The sequence below is a fragment of the Neoarius graeffei genome, chromosome 2 (genome assembly GCF_027579695.1).
Source record: "Neoarius graeffei isolate fNeoGra1 chromosome 2, fNeoGra1.pri, whole genome shotgun sequence".
In the NCBI taxonomy this organism is placed as follows: domain Eukaryota; kingdom Metazoa; phylum Chordata; class Actinopteri; order Siluriformes; family Ariidae; genus Neoarius; species Neoarius graeffei.
Genome location: NC_083570.1, coordinates 105,040,798 through 105,061,910, shown reverse-complemented (window position 1 = coordinate 105,061,910; position 21,113 = coordinate 105,040,798).

Below are 21,113 nucleotides of genomic sequence, written 5' to 3'. Positions count from 1 at the left end.
ATCAGTGCCAAGTATTACGCTACATCAGTACGCATTAGCGAGCCTTTCTATCCTTGTTTCTGGCTTCCTGTGCCTGGTTCTCGTTCTCATTCTCGCTTTGCCTCTGATATCCTGTTTGCCCCTCGCCTGACCCTTTGCATGTTTAACATTTTGGATTTAGTCTGCTGATTTGGACTGTTTGTCTGTGTGTCTGTTTTCACCCTTGTATATATTCATCACTGTAAATAAACATCACTTCTGCATATACAGCCGCCTACCTCGTACCTGACACACAACCTGTGATATTAGGAAAATAACATTGCTACACTTGCTGTCAAACATTTACTCAGATGTGCATGCCATGGCAATACTGGGCTTTCATTTATTTATTTGAACTGTTCTTTTTCTGTGTCAGAATGATCGTGCAACACACACTCATCGGCCACTTTAATAGGAACTTCTTGTTGATTCTAAGATTCCTGTTTGTGGCTGCAGGAGTGGAACCCAGTGTGATCATCTGTTTTCTGTTGCAAGCTGAGATGCTTTTCTGCTCACCAGGGGCACCGCCAGAAATTTTGGGCCCCATGAAAGATTAGAATTTTGGGCCCCCCAACTTTGCCCACCCTCATCACAATTGCAAGGAAACATCTTATTATAAATTGATTTCAAAGTGACACAGAGTGACATTTCAATTTGATCGATTACATATGTATTTCTTCATATGTTGTAACCTCTATCCCTCTTTTATGTGTGCTGCGCTTTCTCCAGCTCCTCAAATTGAAACCAATGGTTTAGAACGTGTGAACATTCCACACATGTAACCATGTCAAACACTTGACTGGTGTCCATTATTAGCAACACTTTAATCTAGCAAACTGTATATGGCGCTCGCTCATTAAAAACTTCAATCCTAAAGCATTTATGGGTTGTATTGCTGCTTACCTCCTCCACCAAAGGGGGGTTCAGTGGTTTGGTAGGGCGGAGGTCCCCCTGAGGCTGAATCTGTGCATATTTAGGGCACTCCATTAGTTATGAAACTGGTTATTAGCACCAGCATAACGTAATATTTCATCTTGTTTATCACACAAGTCAGTTCAGTTATTAAAATGGAAAAAAATGTCACTGTACAAACTGTAAAAGTGTTCTCTTGATAGGCTAATCCAACCACGTTCATACTGTTCATTTACCATTCGCTAATATTTTGAACACACGTGAGCGATAGCTACCTTTCTTTGGGAAAAACTGAGTGACCAGTTGCCTGCCTCTCCGGTCCCACTCAGCTTTTCAGCTGCCTTTCTTTATGTTTTTGACAGCCACTCTTCATATTTAGCGATCATAGACTGTACGCACTCCACTGCTGGCTGGCTGGCTGCATTGCACTGATCAGCACACAGATTTAACGCATCGCGCGTCTATCAGAACTGGACCATACCATTTCGCAAAAGGGGGAGGGTTAAATGACTATGTTGAAGAACTCAAGAAATAGACAACCTTGTTCAATTAGCTCATTTTACCAGATGGAATATTGCATTGTTGTTATTTCAAAAGTCTTATTAAAATCATTAAAAGCATATTATCAGCCCCTTAAAGGGCCCCATGGCAGTGCTGGGCCCCTAGAATTGTTCTAACCTTTCCCCCCCTGGCGGCGCCCATGCTGCTCACCATGGTTGTAAAGAGTGATTTATATGAGTTACTATATCCTTCCTGGCAGCTTGAACCAATCTGTCCATTTTCCTCTGACCTCTCTTATCAACAAGGCATTTGTTTCCACCTACAGAACTTTCGCTCACTCACTCGATGTTTTTTTTTTGTTTTTCACACCATTCTGTGTAAACTCTAGAGTCTGTTGTGTGTGAAAACCACAGGAGATCAGCAGTTTCTGAAATATTCAAACCAGTCCATCTGGCACCAAGTGAAAGTCACACTTTGAGATCACAATTATTCCCATTCAGATGTTTGAACATTGTGAACATTAACTGAAGCTCTTGATTTGTATCTGCATGATTTTATGCATTCTGCTGCTGTCAAGGGATTGGCTGATTAGATCACTGCATCAAACAGCAGGTGGCTGGAGGTACCTAATAAAGTGGCCGCTGAGTGTATATTTAACAGTTATTCCATAAAATCAAATTGTACATTATCTGATAGCTGATGAGGCGCATAGCACCGAGTTGGCTATAAGCCATGTACAATGAGATTGAGTGGAATAACTATTTTATTTTATCCACATTCACTGGATTTTGAGAAACAGAGCATTTTTATTTTTATTTTTTGCAAATTTGAAAAAAAAAAAAAAAACCTTGATCCAAAACGTCTGACAAAATCATTTCCCACTTGGAATGTAAACAAACTGGTGAAATGACAGTAACAATTTGTAAAAAAATTCTATAATAATAATTCTTGAAAAATTATTTTAAAAAGATATGTTCTTACCCGGGCGGCACGGTGGTGTAGTGGTTAGCACTGTCGCCTCACAGCAAGAAGGTCCTGGGTTCGAGCCCCGGGGCCGGCGAGGGCCTTTCTGTGTGGAGTTTGCATGTTCTCCCCGTGTCCGCGTGGGTTTCCTCCGGGTGCTCCGGTTTCCCCCACAGTCCAAAGACATGCAGGTTAGGTTAACTGGTGACTCTAAATTGACCGTAGGTGTGAATGTGAGTGTGAATGGTTGTCTGTGTCTATGTGTCAGCCCTGTGATGACCTGGCGACTTGTCCAGGGTGTACCCCGCCTTTCGCCCATAGTCAGTTGGGATAGGCTCCAGCTTGCCTGCGACCCTGTAGAAGGATAGAGCGGCTAGAGATAATGAGATGAGATGAGATGTTCTTACCATCAAATACTTTTATTCCATATTTTGTTGCTTTTTTATTGTTGTATTTTTGGGGTTTTGTTTTTGAGTAGAGTTTTTATTTCATCCTCGGTTGGTTCAGTAATATGCTCCGATATTTTATTTTTCTCTACTCACAGTATATGAGCTGACAGCCGAGTAGTAGAGTAGCCAATCAGAGTGTGTGATTGCGCAGATCCAGTGAATGTGGATAGAATAAATCCTGTATACACAGCTATGGGAAAATAATAATTTTATTGCCTGTCACCTATTCTCATCATGTCCATGTGGGTTTTCTTTGGGTTCTCTGGTTTCCTTCTGCCTCCCAAGAACATACAGGTAGCTGGATTGGCTATGTTAAATTGGTGTGAATGGTTCACTATAGTTGACTGGCATCCCATAAAGAGTGCATTCCCGCCTCCTGTCTAGTGTTCCTGAGATAGGGTCTGAAGTGAACACAATGCTCTAACAGGAAAAACCAACAGGATAAAGCACTTACTGGAGATTAATGAAATAATTAATATTTTACTGTGGCTCATAATCCGACATCCTACTATTCCAGCCACACACACTTGAATACATTACAATACTTTGTATCTCCAAAACTGAGTTATTATGGGAATCTAAGGCCCTGATTAATACGATAAGACCAATTTAATGCTTGTGAGACATTCTGAAAATGAATATTTTACACAACAAGTTGCAATCATGGTGAAGAAACTTTCTAAAATTCCCAGGGAGAAACATTATGAAACCACACTTCAATGGAAGCAGCCACAGAGCCATAGAAAATACATTAAACATCCCTATCAGTACAACTGTTTTGATAATATGCAGGTGGAAAGTTCAGGGAAGTGCAAGTAATTTTGTGCATCACACACAAGATTTCACAAACCCCTCTCAGACTAAAGAAAATGAATTTCCCTCTTACCTTATAAGAAAGGTAAAAGAGAAAGCAGCTGTCAATTGAAAAGAATTCCTGATTTGACTCACTGAAACCTGGATTCTGAAACTGAGTGAGTCCATCAGAAGGACTCGAAGAACAATGGGCAAAACTTTAATCATCCTGCAACCACAACAACAAATGGATTAGTTTTAACCACAGACAACGCAAAGTTGTTGTAGCAGGGGGGCGTGGTCAAGCGCCGGTCTGTGACAGGAGGGCGGAGTCAGGGAAGGTAAGTGGCAGAATCACTACACCTGACGGCAATTAACCTGTGTTTGTGTCTTCCCAGTGACTGCGCCCTACTTAAGGAGGGAGAGCGAGAGCAGAGGAGCTCATCCCCTGGACGAGACGCTAGTGTGTGTGTGTGTGTCTCTATTTGTTGGGTGTAAAAATTGTTGGACTGAAAAGTGTGGCAATAAAGCCCCTGTATACACCTGATCTCTGTCCTGCCGTCCTCTGTGCTCCACTCACTCATATTGAACTGCCACAGTGGTGCCGAAACCCAGGAAAAAGTGGAGCACCAGCCGAGCAGCCCCATGCAGTCCTCTCCGTTCGCCGACCTGGTCCACGCCCTCGCCACGGCCCAGCAAAGCCAGCACCAGGCGCTCGTCACCCTCTGTAAGGAGCAAGAGCGACGCTTCGAGGCCCTGGTGCTGGCACAACAAGAAGATCGAGAGGCATTCCGGCACCTCCTCGTATCGGCGGGGTCCACCAGCGCTCCTACCGCGGGCCTGTCTCCCCTCACCGTCACCAAGATGGGCCCGCAGGATGACCCCGAGGCGTTCATCACGCTCTTCGAGCAAGTCGCCGAAGCCTCGGGGTGGCCGATGGAGCAGCGCGTGGCGCGCCTCCTCCACCTGCTAATGGAAGAGGCACAGCTGGCCGCGCTACAGCTCCCCGCCGACCGCCGGCTGGCCTACGCGGACCTCCGCCGGGCCGTCCTCCAGCGCGTGGGGCGCACCCCAGAACAGCAGTGCCAGCGCTTCCGCGCGCTGCGCTTGGAGGAAGTTGGCTGGCCGTTCGCGTTTGGCCAGCAGCTCCGGGACGCCTGCTGGTGGTGGTTGAGGGCCGACAACCGTGACGCTGAGGGAATCATCGACCAGGTGGTGCTGGAACAGTTCATCGCTCGCTTGCCAGCAGGAACCGCGGAGTGGGTCCAGTGCCACCGCCCGGAGTCGCTGGATCAGGCAGTCGAGCTGGCGGAGGACCATTTGGCGGCTGTCCCGGCGGCAGGACAGCAAACGGCATCTTCTCTTCTCTCCTCTTCTCTCTCCCCCTCCTCCTGTGTCCCATCCTCGCTCCATTCCCCCACCGCGGAGGTGGGGGCCGGCACCTCCCCAGCCGGCCCGCTGCACCCACGGTGCCCTCCTGTTTCTCCCTCTGTGTCTGTCTCTCCCCCACCTCAGGTGAGTGAGCCCCAGAACACCGGTGCAGAGGGAAAGCCTGGGCCAGTACGCTGGCGCTGCGGGGAGCCGGGGCACCTCCAGCATCAGTGCTTGGCGATGAAGGTGGGCGCGGTGGTCCGGATCCCCGACATGCCAGAGGCCGCCCTCAATCGGGCCAGAGCGTATCGCATACCAGTGAGTATCCAAGGGGATACGTATCAGGCGTTGGTGGATTCTGGTTGTAACCAGACCTCAATTCACCAAAGCCTGGTGCAACACGAGGCATTAGGGGGTGCACAGGGGTTGAAGGTGTTGTGTGTGCACGGGGACGTTCACAGCTACCCTTTGGTGTCGGTTCACATTTTTTTCCGAGGGGAAAAATTTATAGTGAAGGCGGCGGTTAATCCTCGCCTTACCCACTCTGTAATTTTGGGGACTGATTGGCCAGGATTTCGGGATTTAATGACACACTTAGTAAAGAGTGGGTCCTGCCATTTGACAGGGGGAGGTCCTGGTGTCGCTTTGGCGGGAGCCGCTGTCACAGAGCCATCCACGTCATCTCCGCGTCAGAGTGAGGAGCCGCCGGCTCCTCCTCTCTCTATTGGGGAATCCCTCGTGGATTTCCCATTAGAGCAATCGCAGGACTAGACTCTGCGACATGCGTTTGACCAAGTGAGAGTAATCGATGGTCAAACGCTCCAGCTGAATACCACCCCGTCCTTCCCCTACTTCGCGATTATCTCATCTCATCTCATTATCTGAAGCCGCTTTATCCTTCTACAGGGTCGCAGGCAAGCTGCAGCCTATCCCAGCTGACTACGGGCGAAAGGTGGGGTACACCCTGGACAAGTCGCCAGGTCATCACAGGGCTGACACATAGACACAGACAACCATTCACACTCACATTCACACCTACGGTCAATTTAGAGTCACCAGTTAACCTAACCTGCATGTCTTTGGACTGTGGGGGAAACCGGAGCACCCGGAGGAAACCCACGTGGACACGGGGAGAACATGCAAACTCCACACAGAAAGGCCCTCGCCGGCCACGGGGCTCGAACCCGGACCTTCTTGCTGTGAGGCGACAGCGCTAACCACTACACCACCGTGCCGCCCCTACTTCGAGATTATGAAGGATAGATTATACCGAGTGACGCAGGACATTCAGACAAAAGAGCGAGTCACCCAACTTTTACTTCCAAAGAGCCGCCGGGAATTGGTATTCCAGGCGGCTCACTTTTATCCCATGGCTGGACACCTAGGGCAGGACAAGATACTAGCCCGAATAATGGCCCGATTCTATTGGCCGGGGATTCGCGGCGACGTTCGTAGGTGGTGTACGGCATGCCGCGAATGCCAATTAGTAAATCCAGCGGCCATTCTGAAAGTGCCTTTGCGCCCTCTACCTTTAATCGAGACCCCGTTTGAAAGACTTGGGATGGATCTCGTCGGGCCATTAGATCGCTCAGCACGAGGGTACCGCTTTATATTAGTTCTGGTGGACTATGCAACGCGATACCCGGAAGCAGTGCCTCTGCGCAATATCTCAGCACGCAGTATTGCAGAGGCGCTCTTCCGCGTTATCTCCCGAGTTGGAATCCCGAAAGAGATTCTGACTGATCAAGGCACCACATTTGTGTCACGGACACTGCGCGAACTGTATGGGTTATTGGGGATTAAGCCGATCTGCACCAGCGTATACCACCCACAAACGGATGGTTTAGTGGAACGGTTCAACCGCATCCTCAAAAATATCATTAAAAAATTCGTAAGTGAGGACGCACGTAATTGGGATAAGTGGCTCGAACCCTTGTTGTTCTCAGTGTGAGAGGTTCCCCAAGCCTCCACGGGGTTCTCCCCATTCGAATTATTATATGGGCGTAAGCCGCACGGCATTCTAGACGTGCTGTGGGAAAATTGGGAGGAGGGACCTTCACAAAGTAAGAACGAAATTCAATACGTTATGGACCTGCGCGCAAAACTCCACACGCTCACCCACCTAACCCAGGAGAATTTGCGGCAGGCCCAAGAACGGCAAGCCCGCCTGTACAAGGGTACGAGCCTTAGAGAGTTCACACCGGGAGATAAGGTACTCGTACTGTTGACCACGTCGAGCTCCAAATTGATCGCCAAGTGGCAAGGACCCTTCGAGGTCACACGGCGAGTCGGGCATGTCGACTATGAGGTAAGGCGAACGGACAGGGGTGGGGCGCTACAGATTTACCACCTTTACCATACTAGCTAGCATGATACTACTTTCATGTCAACAAAGATCACCACGTCAATTTTCCTTCCATGCAAAGTATGCCCAACACAATTATGAAGTACAAAAATAAGTCCTAAAGTATACTTTAACGTTTTGTGGTTGAAAAATTACTCACACCGTAAGAAAGAAAGATAGCATGATGATGACGACACAACTAACACAACACTAGTTTCATGTAAAGCCTCGGTCACAACCGGCCGTATGTGCTCCTACAGCCGGTCTACATGCAAAAAACGCAAGAAACACACGGAGAGCACGCATGAAATGCACGAGAGCGCGCGTGTGAAAAGCACGAGAGCGCGCGTGATGTGCTGATTTTCGAGCCGCAGACCAGCCACAGAGGTTCTTTGTCATGTCAAACAAACTCTACGGGCGCTTACGTTTTTTTCAGGTTGCAAGACAAACTTACGGCCAACGCGCGTCTTTCTCCGTGAACAAAAAAAAAACGCAGCGATTTGGGAAACGCCAAAAATCACACAGCCAAAAAATCGTACGTCCGGTTGTGACCTAGGCTTAACCAAACCACAACACTCTCCATTACATGCAAAAATAACCACACAGCCTTAGATTAATAAACTCACCCCATCAGAAAGAGAAACGGCGCCTTGCACACACCAATGCCTCCGATGGAATGTAATCCTAGAACGGTCCGTGTATCATCCGATCATTCAAGTATTCCATTCAATCTGGAAAACGAGGTTGCGTTTTTTTTTTTTGCTAGAATTGGTGATCTCCGATGTAAATACCGTGTGTCTGTTTGCTTCGCGGTGTTTGCTCCTCTGCACTCTGTTTAGCAACTCATTCCATAGTGAAATCACACACCTGTATGCAGGTTAAGTAGCCATGCGCTCAACTCGGATCATACAGCTGATTCGCGGAAAAAAAAATGACTTAAATCATCATGTGAATGGCCCATATGGTAATTTACCCACACCCCCAGCAGGCTACAGTCCTGACAAAAACGAGACAATTTGCAACAAAAAATGTATGCTTTTCCAACAAAACAATCTATTATCTGAAATACTGATTGCATTCTTCAAGATCTCAACTTGCACATGATGGAAAAAAACAAAAATCACAAATTTCGAAAAAAAAAAGCTTCTTTTGCGATTATCTCGGATTCGTTTCGGCCGACATGCGTCCCTGGATTCGGTGAGGGGTCACATATAATATCATCATGGCAACAGTTGCTATCCTCTGCTTGTTTATAGGGTAATTTTGTTGCTCAGCCTTCACATGGCATGCTAGGTCATGGGGAATTTTCCACTATAGAATAATACAGTTGTTCTTCAAATATTATGCAGCATCCATTAAATGACCATAAAAGGTCCATGCACAGTTGAAGGGAGGAGTAAACTTTTGCCATCTGTGTTTAACAGAAGACGAGTCACTTATCTGATGTTTGTCAGCAGGTCATGCTTCATAACCCAATGGATGGTCCATTAAAGACATGGTACATAAACCATCAAAGCAGTGTTACTTTGACCTGAACTTCAAGCTCTTGTGGTGGTCTAACAAATGCAGTCCTATTAAACATTAACAGTGATGGACAGAACTGAGTCACACAGAACTGAGTTCCTTTCTTGGAAAGGAAATACCCTCCCCGCCTCCGCACCTAAAAATATCAGTAAAGCTTGCATGCAATTACAGGTTAGAAGGTGGACAGTTCTCATTCTTTGGGGAAAAAAAAGTAAAAAAAAAAAAGTATTTAAGGATTAAATATTTTTTGACTGGAGGAGATTATGGTTTGAGGAAAAAAAAAAAAGGAGAATTGGAAGTAAAAATATTTTCTGAGTGACATTTTCCTGAACTGACTAGCTGTCCACACAATCGCACATCCTTATTTGGACATGTGTTTTCCGAGGAAGCTGAAATATAAATAAAGTAAAATCTAATGGCTTACGTATAAATCCAAATACTGTATAACGTGCTTGGTCAAAACACAGAGCAGTAATTCCATTAAAACCTCCATTATTCGTGCAATCAAGTTATTTCTAAATGATTTGCTTTTTCCACAGCTTTTGGATTCTGATTTACCTTTTTGATATTTGGATTTTGGTCAGCAGGGTAATGCAGTGGTTCATGCTGTCACCTCACATCAAGAAGGTTCTGGTTTTGGACTGGGGCACACTCCAAAGACGTGGTTTCGATCAACTGGCCCGTGAATGGTTGTCTCTGTGATAGATTGGTGACCACCCAATGAGCGTTGAATATAGTTTACGATATTGCATGGTTGTCAAGACAACACGAAGTCACACATCAGAGACGTAAAACTTTTGCGCTAGCGAGCGACTGTGACAATTTTTAAACAAACATGGCCGCCAGGTTTGCTTTGTTAAATACAGAAGATTTTGAGAGAATTCTGAAAGAGAAAGATGCGTTGAACAGGGCGGCACGGTGGTGTAGTGGTTAGCGCTGTCGCCTCACAGCAAGAAGGTCCGGGTTCGAGCCCCGTGGCCGGCGAGGGCCTTTCTGTGTGGAGTTTGCATGTTCTCCCCGTGTCCGCGTGGGTTTCCTCCGGGTGCTCCGGTTTCCCCCACAGTCCAAAGACATGCAGGTTAGGTTAACTGGTGACTCTAAATTGACCGTAGGTGTGAATGTGAGTGTGAATGGTTGTCTGTGTCTATGTGTCAGCCCTGTGATGACCTGGCAACTTGTCCAGGGTGTACCCCGCCTTTCGCCCGTAGTCAGCTGGGATAGGCTCCAGCTTGCCTGCGACCCTGTAGAAGGATAAAACGGCTAGAGATATTGAGAATGAGAAAGATGCGTTGAACACCCGAAAGGAATATAATAATAATAATAATGGCTTTTTTCATGGTATATCAGAGATATACCATTCAGCTAGCATGATATGATATTAAATGAGTCGAAGGTATACCCGCATGCGTGTATGTTTGAGCATTGGATTACCACTGAAAAGTGTGATAAAGAACTCACTTGTTCTGAAACCTGCTTCCCATTCCTCTGTTTACCAAAACTAGAAAGTTCTTACAAATATATCTGATATACTATGAAAAAAAGCCAGCCAATATTATATAATAAATAATAGCCAAGACATTCATTTTGCCTTCGGTGAATAATTGTTAAATAGAAAATAATTACGTTTAATTAATTGATGATATGATGATCATTTTGAGTCTTACTTGAGCACATGATCATCAATCATTAAAGAACAAACTATAGAGTTGCTGAAATTAGGACAATAATAATAAAAATATAATAAAGGAATATAAAAAGCAGGAAATCAAATAAAGTGATCCATGAAAACATGATCTGGTTTTTGATCTGGTTTTCTGTTTATCTTATGAAACTCTGTTCCAGTGCAGGGACAATGTAAGGAAAGCAGCCATGTGTAATCCTGAGTACTCACAGTACGTCTCACTTGAGTTACCAAGATGGACATTAGTTAATGAACTACAAAACTTAATAGACAGTCAGTCTTGTTTGAATAAGGCAGGGGTAACATGTTCTGCTTCTTTGCTTGGGGAGGACACTGATTTACATGGGCGTAAAAATGCGTATGGACGCGTCCATACCAGTACTCAGCTGAGTTTAAAATGTCCATACCATTTTTGAATGGAGAAGCTGCGATGCGGGAAACGCTGAATAAAAACACCAAACGCGGTATCGCTTCCAGCTGATTTTCAGTTGTGAACAGACCTCTCAAAGACGGCTGACTATTGGTGGGGACAGCAGGTAAAAAAGCTTTAGAGCAATTCCAGCGTTATGGACGTGACACTTGAACTCAAAATGGCAACAAATGACCCAGTGCATGTTTTATTGTCTCCCAGTATTTAAACAGGTGTTGCATATTTTAAGGCTGTACCATACTGGAGAAGTGATAGAACAAGAACAATTCCCATAGTACATCTAGGGCATGCCAGAAAACACCAATAAAAGATGTGTTATGGATGTGACAGAAAAAGTATCACTTTTCTTGGGTGACTGTACATTTTTATCAAACTCTGTGAAATTGTAAACCTAATGTCGAAATGGAGATATCCATTTGATAGAGGGGTCCAAGGTGAATATTAAAAAATCTTTGTTTAAAATATTTTGTATTTCATGCAGAGTTTTGGAAGGAAAAGTCAGCGTTATGGATGTGACGAAATTCCGTTATGGATGTGACGCGTCTGAAATAGACATGGCGTATGTTTAGAAAATCAGCAATTTAACCACCATAACCCTTTGAAAAACTCTCTAAATATCAGCTAAAACTATCAAAGTTCTTAAATAATATTTAGGATGGCTATTGTTTTGCTGTTTTGTGGATTTTAGCATACATTTCTGTGGCTTGTGGCAATAATATAGAATTGTACATGATCAAAGTTGATTTTAGCTTGGGGTTTACATTATAAGAAAGAAAGACTGACAGTGACATATTAGGTTGGTTACAAATTGGTTCAACTTATTCACATCTGTAAAATACAGGCCTAGGTGAGATCTCTGGGAGTGGTTTTGATGTATTACATGTTGCTTTATTTTTGCATGGTGAGGTTGACATTTACATGGAATTGCCCTTTATGAAGTTTTGATTGGCCCACCTCCCGTTGCCTTGACGTTGCTATGGTTTTTGATTGGCCCACCTCCCGTTACCTTGACGTTGCTATGGTTTTTGATTGGCCCACCTCCCGTTGCCTTGACGTTGCTATGGTTTTTGATTGGCCCACCTCCCGTTGCCTTGACGTTGCTATGGTTTTTGATTGGCCCACCTCCCGTTGCCTTGACGTTGCTATGGTTTTTGATTGGCCCACCTCCCGTTGCCTTGACGTTGCTATGGTTTTTTGTTGTCATTGGCTGTAAGCAGTAGCAATCGGTAAAATCAGCATCCAGCTCGCTGCTACAGCAAAACAGCACACAGGCAGTGATGTCGGGCAATAAAAGAAAACGTAAGGAGGACATAAGACATTATTTTACCCAGTCAACGGTAAGCTATTCAAAACAAAATAGCCTTGTTAGAGAACCTCTTCAGACAGTGACGTTTTCTTCTGCCAAGCGCTCGATTCCAATTGTTTAGCTTCTGCCTCAGAAGGCAAAAACACCTTAAAATTTAGCAGTTGTATACACCCTCACACACTAATAAATGCTTGTAGGTAATGCTAAATGTTTACTTATATTTACTGTAACAGCAAGGAGTTTCTGTTTGCAATCTCTCTCTCTCACACACACAAATAAATGTTTGTAGGTAATGCTAAATGTTTACTTATATTTACTTTTTTCTTGCTTATTGTTTGCATGTATATATGCGTATGTATGTAACCTCTGCAATAAAATGTGAAAATACAAAAATGTGAAACAATTGTCACTTAACCCTTTCAACTTAATGAATAAACATTTTTGCAAAATGCACTACAACTACCAAAACTCTTCTCACTTCTACCACCCATACCTACGTTACTTCCAGATTCTGAAATTGCAGTAACTCAAAAGGAAGCACATGATGTTTCAAATGTGTGAAAATAGTAAAAGTTGTGTGAAAATGAAGCAGCAGCACATAATTTTGATTGATTGTGTTGTTGTATTTTGGGTAGGTCATCCACTACAGCAGGGGTCACCAAACTTTTTTCTCTGGGGGCCACATTGTCGTTCCTGACTGTGATGGGGGCCGGGGTCGGGTCAGCTATATCACATAGAATTGTATAACCCAGACAAATATGACCACCAGCAGGCCTCATTGTGTAGTAGAGATTACTAGCCTGGCACGGCCATCCACACTACTATATCCCCACTACTATATCCATACTACTATATCAACACTTGATTCCTGGTACATATTTGTTTATCTTTACTAGTGGTTTGCAAAAGTAGTAATCGAGTCTTCACACTTTGTTTTAATTTGAAATACCACTGATATTCCATTTATTTATTTTCTAATAAAAATAACATCAAAGCTGTCAAGGTAAGAAACATCTGCCTAGTTGAGGTGATTGACACTGGCAAAGGTGAGTGGAAAATTATAAATTGTAGGTAGGCCTGCTGATATCATTAATAATATTAATAATAATTGTATGCAGCACTTAATAAAGGTCAAATAAATAGGCCTATAAAATAAATACATTTTAAAAAACAGTGAAATTATAATAATATGAGCAATAGATCAATAGATCACAGCAGTTGTGCTGTGTCCTGCACGTCATTGCTCTCATCCATGGCCAAAGCAAAAAACTCGAATTCTGATGCTTTCTCATTCAGCTGGTCATACATGTTGTCCCCCAAATCTTCAGTTCGCCTGGTCATAGTAGGTGCGGAGAGACTCACCGCGTTGAGCGCATCCTTCTTGTCGGGACACACCTCCTCGGCCACAGCAAGCATGCATACTTTAACAAAGTCCCCATCAGTAAACGGCTTTCCATGGGTAGCTAGTAGGTGAGCTGCCTTATAGCTAGCTCGGACAGCAGCCTGGTTGATCTGGGTTTGGCGAAGGAATACATTCTGTTGTGCAGCCAGTCCGCATTTCATCCTCCGAATCCTGTCTTCTCTTGTTTGCCCTCGCAAACTAGCATACTCTTTGTGGCATAGTTCGAATTACGTGGGAGCCAATGGGAGCTGAGCTCCCATTCCCTCAGGCTCCCATGAAAGAAGCAAACTTAATTTTCTGTGGAAGTCTCTCAAATACGTCATATATCACCATAATAAGCTTGAATAGCCTATATCACCATATAAATAAAACTCATTTCATTTCCGATCACCATGCAGCCATAACTTTGTATTGAACGTGTTATTAAACCGCAACATGTACGGCTGTACTTCACCACCACACCACTATGCGCGCAAACTGAAATTTGCAGCCTGCGAAATCGAATGTGAAGTTAAGTCCAAAGAAGACTTGTCCTCTATCTCACAACGATCTTCCTTTGTTTAACAATATATATAATTATATATACAATATATATAATTTGTTTAACTATATATATATATATATATATATATATATATATATATGCAACACCGTGTGTGTGTGTGTGTGTGTGCGCGTGCATGCGTGCGCCTGTGTGTGAAAGCTGTGCACTGCAGTGCGCTGGTCCAGGAGAGCGAGTATGCATTGCTTTTTTTTTTTTTTTAAATAGAGACCCCCATAGGGTCAAATTTATAATTCGAACCCTGCTTTGTGGCGGGTTTCATAGTGACGACGCAGATTATATTCTTTGAAAACGGGCACACTTTCTTTACATACAAGACAAACTGCACGGTCCTTACACTGAACGAAAAAATAATCGGTGGTCCACTGTTCTTTAAAAACTCTGCACTCTCTGTCAGCTTTTCGCTTACCGCTAGCCATTCTGCTGTCCTGAACACTGACAGTTCTCTGCGCGTGCGCTGCCTGTCACTGCTTGATCGCGAGCATATGACGAAAATTCGGAAAATATGAAGTTCATTGTATAACTAAATATCAATTTTAATTGATAAAATCAACAAAATACAAGATGCAGACATGTTATTATTTGCCAAAAAGCAATTTAAAAAAAAATAGGCCATGACCACTTTTGGGGATTGCCTCATAGGGCCGGTTCAAGTGATGGGGGGCAGAGGGGCTGGGGGGCCGGTCAAAGGGGGGTGGCGGGCCGGATCTGGCCCGCGGGCCGTAGTTTGGTGACCCCTGCACTACAGTGAAATTCACAGCAACTTCAATGTCCACTTTCTCTGTGTGATAATGTATTGCCCGTATACATGCAGATGTTAGCCTAAGTCTAAGACTAGGTGTACCTGGTGCTAAAAATCAAAATAACACAAAGGAATGGACAACCAATCATTTGTACAGTGTAGGCCACATTTCGTGCGACAACCATGGCGCACTGGGGCGCTTGGCCAAATTATGTCCCCACCAATATCAACACCGTTTTTACGCCCTTGCTGATTTATATTCTTTGATCTAACTGATGTGTCACAACCATTACTTAAGATCCCCCTTTCCCAATATCGCCTATGACATGACTCACTTTACTGAAGCACTCATTCAGAATAACTGGATTCTGCATGCTGGAAAAAAAATGAGGAAGCTAATTTGTAATTAAGACAGACAGACAAGACAAGAATCATGACTCAGAGAACCAGACCACGATGAGGGTAATTATGTGAGGAATAAAACACAATGGAGCATGCTGTTATAGACCCCTTGCACTGATGTCACATTTACCTTTAACTTTGTTTACATACTGTTCACATACTGAAGCCAAGCGAAGATGTCAGGCATCCATTGCTGTTGTCTGAAGAAAATTATAGTTAAAAAAGCTCTACTACGGGATTACTTGGATAATCTTAGTCAGAAAGAAGCAAAGGATAGATATACGCAGAAATTAGAGTTTATTAGCGGTTATGATCCGTACAAAAGTCCTTGGAACGACTGGAGTGACGGTGCAGATTTGTGGCCTAGCATTAGCTACATGTTGGAATATACCTTCTTTTACCCGAAAAGTCCCGACATGGAAGAACAGTTAAAAAAAACTACAAAAGCAAGAAAACCTTCTTTGTATAAACATCACCGACATCAGCTTTTGGGAACAGTGTTGTAAAAATCAAAGCATTTACTCTCAAAGGACTCCAACCTGAACTGTGGGCTAGATGGTATCCCCACTCCTCCATGACTCAGCAACTCCACGGACATCTAGTTACAGAACTATTTGCATTCTATAATTTATACAGTGTCAGTAAGCCTGCTGGGGCGGCACGGTGGTGTAGTGGTTAGCGCTGTCGCCTCACAGCAAGAAGGTCCTGGGTTCGAGCCCCGGGGCCGGCGAGGGCCTTTCTGTGTGGAGTTTGCATGTTCTCCCCGTGTCCGCGTGGGTTTCCTCCGGGTGCTCCGGTTTCCCCCACAGTCCAAAGACATGCAGGTTAGGTTAACTGGTGACTCGAAATTGACCGTAGGTGTGAATGTGAGTGTGAATGGTTGTCTGTGTCTATGTGTCAGCCCTGTGATGACCTGGCGACTTGTCCAGGGTGTACCCCGCCTTTCGCCCGTAGTCAGCTGGGATAGGCTCCAGCTTGCCTGCGACCCTGTAGAAGGATAAAGCGGCTAGAGATAATGAGAATGAGATGAGTAAGCCTGCTGGTGAAGAGCTGACTACAAACATGGACAGCTCAAACTACAACTCCCAGAAAACACAGCGCTCTCTGTCTCCCACCTTCTAACACACAGCTGACATCCATTCCCTCATCACCTGCCCTGTAAACACCAGTCACACTAGCACTTAATGCAAAGTATTGTTCCGGTTCACCGATCATACCAAGCCTTGTTATCTCTCTGACTGCCTTTCTATCATTCTGACCTTTGCTAGTGTTTCTCATTTCCTCAATCTCTGTTTACCTCTGATATTCTGTTTGCTGATCGCCTGACCCTAGCGTGTTCACTGACCTTGGTTCCTGTCTCTCGATTTGGCTTGGTTCGCTATTCTTAAGCTGTCTTCTGCCGCACATACATCTGTAAGTGCCTGCATACTCACACAGAGTGATTCTTATTATTGTTAAAATAATACCTGAAGTGTTATTTCTAAAATAACAAAATATCTTGCTCTAGACTTCCAAACAATATTGTAAGATTTTATTTTGATTTTATCTAATAGTGGATGGGACAATAATTACAAATGCTAACAGAATCAGCGCATTCCAGTTGTAGCTGTAGTCATGCAGTAACTATAATCACCCTTGTAATAATAATTTCAATAAACGGTTAATGTTCAGTTCCCTCTTCATTTATTCTCCATTCAAAAGGTGCAACTGAGTCACACAGGTTGATCAGTGTGTAACGGACAGTAACAAATTTATCCAAAACAGTTTTTTCTGCCTTAGTCAATTTATTTCTATTTCACATGCATGCAGCTGTTGTAAAGTTCAGTGTGTTTGTGTAGAACTCTCTCAAACTGTAGGTTCATTTCTATACTCTGACTCCATGGTGACATTTTGCACAGGACTGGGTTCCTCTGATAACAGAAACAAAACTCCCATCCTCTCTGCTCTTAATCTTTTCTGTTCTTTCAGGATATATCAAGCATGTCATTCCTTGTTGGATTTTTTACTCCGTTATATCCGCATTGTTTGTTTGGTGTCCAATCTGGGTTTTCCGTGTCGAAAAAGGAAGTTGGCTCATCTGCAAGAAAATCATTTTTGTTTGAACACTTTCATGAAGGAGCTAACTCGAATGTGAGCAGAAAAAAATAAAGCGAGATTCTTAATTAAACTCTTCTATGCTCACTTCTGACTGTCTATTTAAAAAAAAATACATTTTTAATACAATCGCAAATTTCTTTGGAACTTTCAGGCTTAGCTTCTCTCATCGTATTCTCTTTAACCACTCATTTCTTCATTGTTCTTGAAGAAATTGCTTTACTTTGTAAACATTTTTCTTGATAGCATGGAGATGGTAATACCTTTTTATCTATTTCTCTGTTTGAACGATTTAAACAACCAAAAACAGGGCAAAAATGAACCGTAGTTAAGACAGATTAAGTCTTGTTTATGCAAAAGATGGTGTCTGTTTGACCCCCAGGTGAAATTATCACATAATGTGTGATATCATGCGCAAGGGGTCTTTCGGACAATTATCAACCACCAGGTGGTGTGACATCTGTTACCACCCTGAAGTTGCTTATTTTCCAATAACAGCATAGTGCAGTGATTTATTTATTTACAAATGGCACATCATATACTTTATCATGTATCATTTGCCATGTTGTGTAAAATCCATGAAACAATTTAGTTCTTGTTATCACGTACCATATATAGTAGCATCTATTAAAACACAACACACACACACACACACACACACACACACACAAACTTATCATATTATTGAGAAAGCATAAATGCCTCTGTCCTGACAACTTATAGTTACAGTGTTAGACTTTTCTCATGTCATTTATCTAGATTAGCTGTTGCCATAGAAACAGGTGAAGCCATGGCCTAATGGTTAGAGAAGCAACTTTGGGACTAAAAGGTCACCAGTTTGATTCCCTGAATCAGCAGGAATGGCTGACGTGCTTTTGAAGAAGGCACCTAACCCCCGACTGCTGCTCTGGGTATGTTGTACAGGTATGTTGCTCTGCATAAGAGTGCCTGCTAACTGTCATTAATGTAATGTAATCATGTATTACAGCAATTAAAAAATATATATAAACCTCTGTTTTGCCACTGGAACTACTGTCAAAGCTTTTGACCAATCAGAATTGCAAAACGTATAATTTAGCACGAATGTTTTAAACATAAGCAGTAGTGAGCATGCCATGACATGTTTTCATTTGGCAACTGATGAACAATTTGCAAAGATTCTCGGATGGCATAGCAGGGCTATGTTAATTTTCTTCAGTGGTTACTAAAGAGCTGTTTTAGTGATGCTGAAAGAAAGTTGCATTTGTTGTAGCACAAACATATTTCATCTTTAAAGAAGACAATGGTGTCGAAGGCTCATTGATTTGCATGGGGCATGAAGGTTAGCCCATATGGTCCAATCCCACAAAAGAGCTACTTTAGCACAAACTGCTGAAAAAGTTAACACGGGCTAAAACAGAAAGGTGTCCACATTTAACTTTTTTTAGCAGTTTGTGCTACAGTAGCTCTTTTGTGGGATTGGAAAATATGGGCTAGCCTTCATATCCCATATGAATCAATGAGCCTTTGACACCTATGACCCTGTCGCTGGTTCACCGGTTGTCCTTCCTTGGACCACTTTTGGTACATACTAACCACTGCATACCGGGAACACCCCACACGATGTGCCATTTCAGAGATGCTCAGACCCAGTCATCCAGCCATCATATCCAGCTAAGTTCAGATCCTCACACTTGCCCATTTTTCCTGTTTTCAACACATCAACTTCAAGACCTGACTGTTCTCCTGCTGCCTAATATATCCCACCTCTTGGCAGATGCCACTGTAATGAGATAATCAATGTTATTCACTTCACCTGTCAGTGGCTTTAATGTTATGGCTGATCAGTGCATGTGCTTGTTGACCATCCCATTCCAGATCCAGTCCTGTCTTTGCTGTTTTGATAACCTCCACTCTTCTAGAAAGACTTTCTTCAAGATTTTGGAGCATGGCTGTTGGGATTTATGTTCATTCAGCCATAAGAGCATTAGTGAGGTCAGCCGCTGCTGTTGGATGAGGTCTGGTATGCAGTCGGAATTCCAGTTCATCATAAATTTTGTTCAGTGGGGTTGAGTTCAGTCAGGGCTCTGTGCAGGACACTCGAGTTTTTCCACTCCAGCCTTGGCAAACCATGTCTTCATGGAGCTTGATTTGTGCACAGGGGCATTATCATGCTGGAACAGATTTGGGCCTCTTACGCTACGTTCACACTGCAAGGCTTAATGCTCAATTCCGATTTTTTTGTGAGGTCGTTCACATTAACAAATATATGCGACTTGTATGTGATCCTCAGTATGAACGAAAAGCGACCTAAAAGTGTTCCACATGCGCATTGCAGGATACGACGACGTCACACGCAGTGAGCATGGCCAGTGTTTACGGAAGTAAAACCGCCCGGTTGCGGTATGACCCATCCAATCTAGCTTGAATAGCTGCATCCCCCCAAATGGAAATCAGCTCCCTAACCTCTGCGTCCTTCCATTGAGAAGATTCAGAACCTTCACAGCCCGAAGCGTCCCTCGCATTGATGTCAGCGCCATGTTGTTGTAACTTTTTTTGAGAGACCTGCCGCCTACTTCAGCGCAGAATAATGACGTTTGTGGCTTGTTGATGACGTGTAAGTCGGATGAATGCGACCTGGCGGTTCAGACTGAAGTCGCATATGAAAAGAGCAGATAGGAATCGGAATTAGGACCACATATCCAAACGGCCTGGGTCGGATTTGAAAAAATCGGATCTGTGTCGTTCATATTGTCAATAAAAGATCGGATACAGGTCACATATGGGCGAAAAGATCGGATTTGAGTCACTTCAGCCTGCAGTGTGAACGTAGCCTTAGTAACATGGAAGGGAAATTGTAATGCTACAGCATACAAAGGCTACGTTCACACTGCAGGCTGAAGTGACTCAAATCTGATCTTTTCGCCCATATGTGACCTGTATCCGATCTTTTATTGACAATATGAACGACACAGATCCGATTTTTTCAAATCCGACCCAGGCCGTTTGGATATGTGGTCCTAATTCCGATTCCTATCTGCTCTTTTCATATGCGACTTCAGTCTGAACCGCCAGGTCGCATTCATCCGACTTACACGTCATCAACAAGCCACAAACGTCACTATTCTGCGCTGAAGTAGGCGGCGGGTCTCTCAAAAAAAGTTACAACAACATGGCGCATAATCGCGGGCGCAGATAGAGGGGGGGACTTGTCCCACCCAGATTTAAATTCACCTCGTTCGGTCCCCCCCACTTATAGGGAGGAAAAAACGTCTATGCTGTCTTTCTTTGCATAAGGCAAACCTCACGGAAAAATCAAAAGACTAATTACCATTCGGTTTATTGAGGTGCACAGCAGTGTATACATAGTTGCAACAACTCACATAAAACAAAACAAAGGCTGATATTCGGTTGGTTGAGCTGCGCAGACTGCACAGGTTGCGAGCTCGAGCTTGGTTGCTATGGCAACCCACAACAAGTTTGACAGGCATGTTGGGGTTGGTTTGCTGGCAGCTTTGTCCCCCCCAGTTTTTTGTCCCCCCCAGTTCAAAAAAACGTATCTGCGCCCCTGCGCATGACATCAATGCGAGGGACGCTTCGGGCTGTGAAGGTTCTGAATCTTCTCAATGGAAGGACGCAGA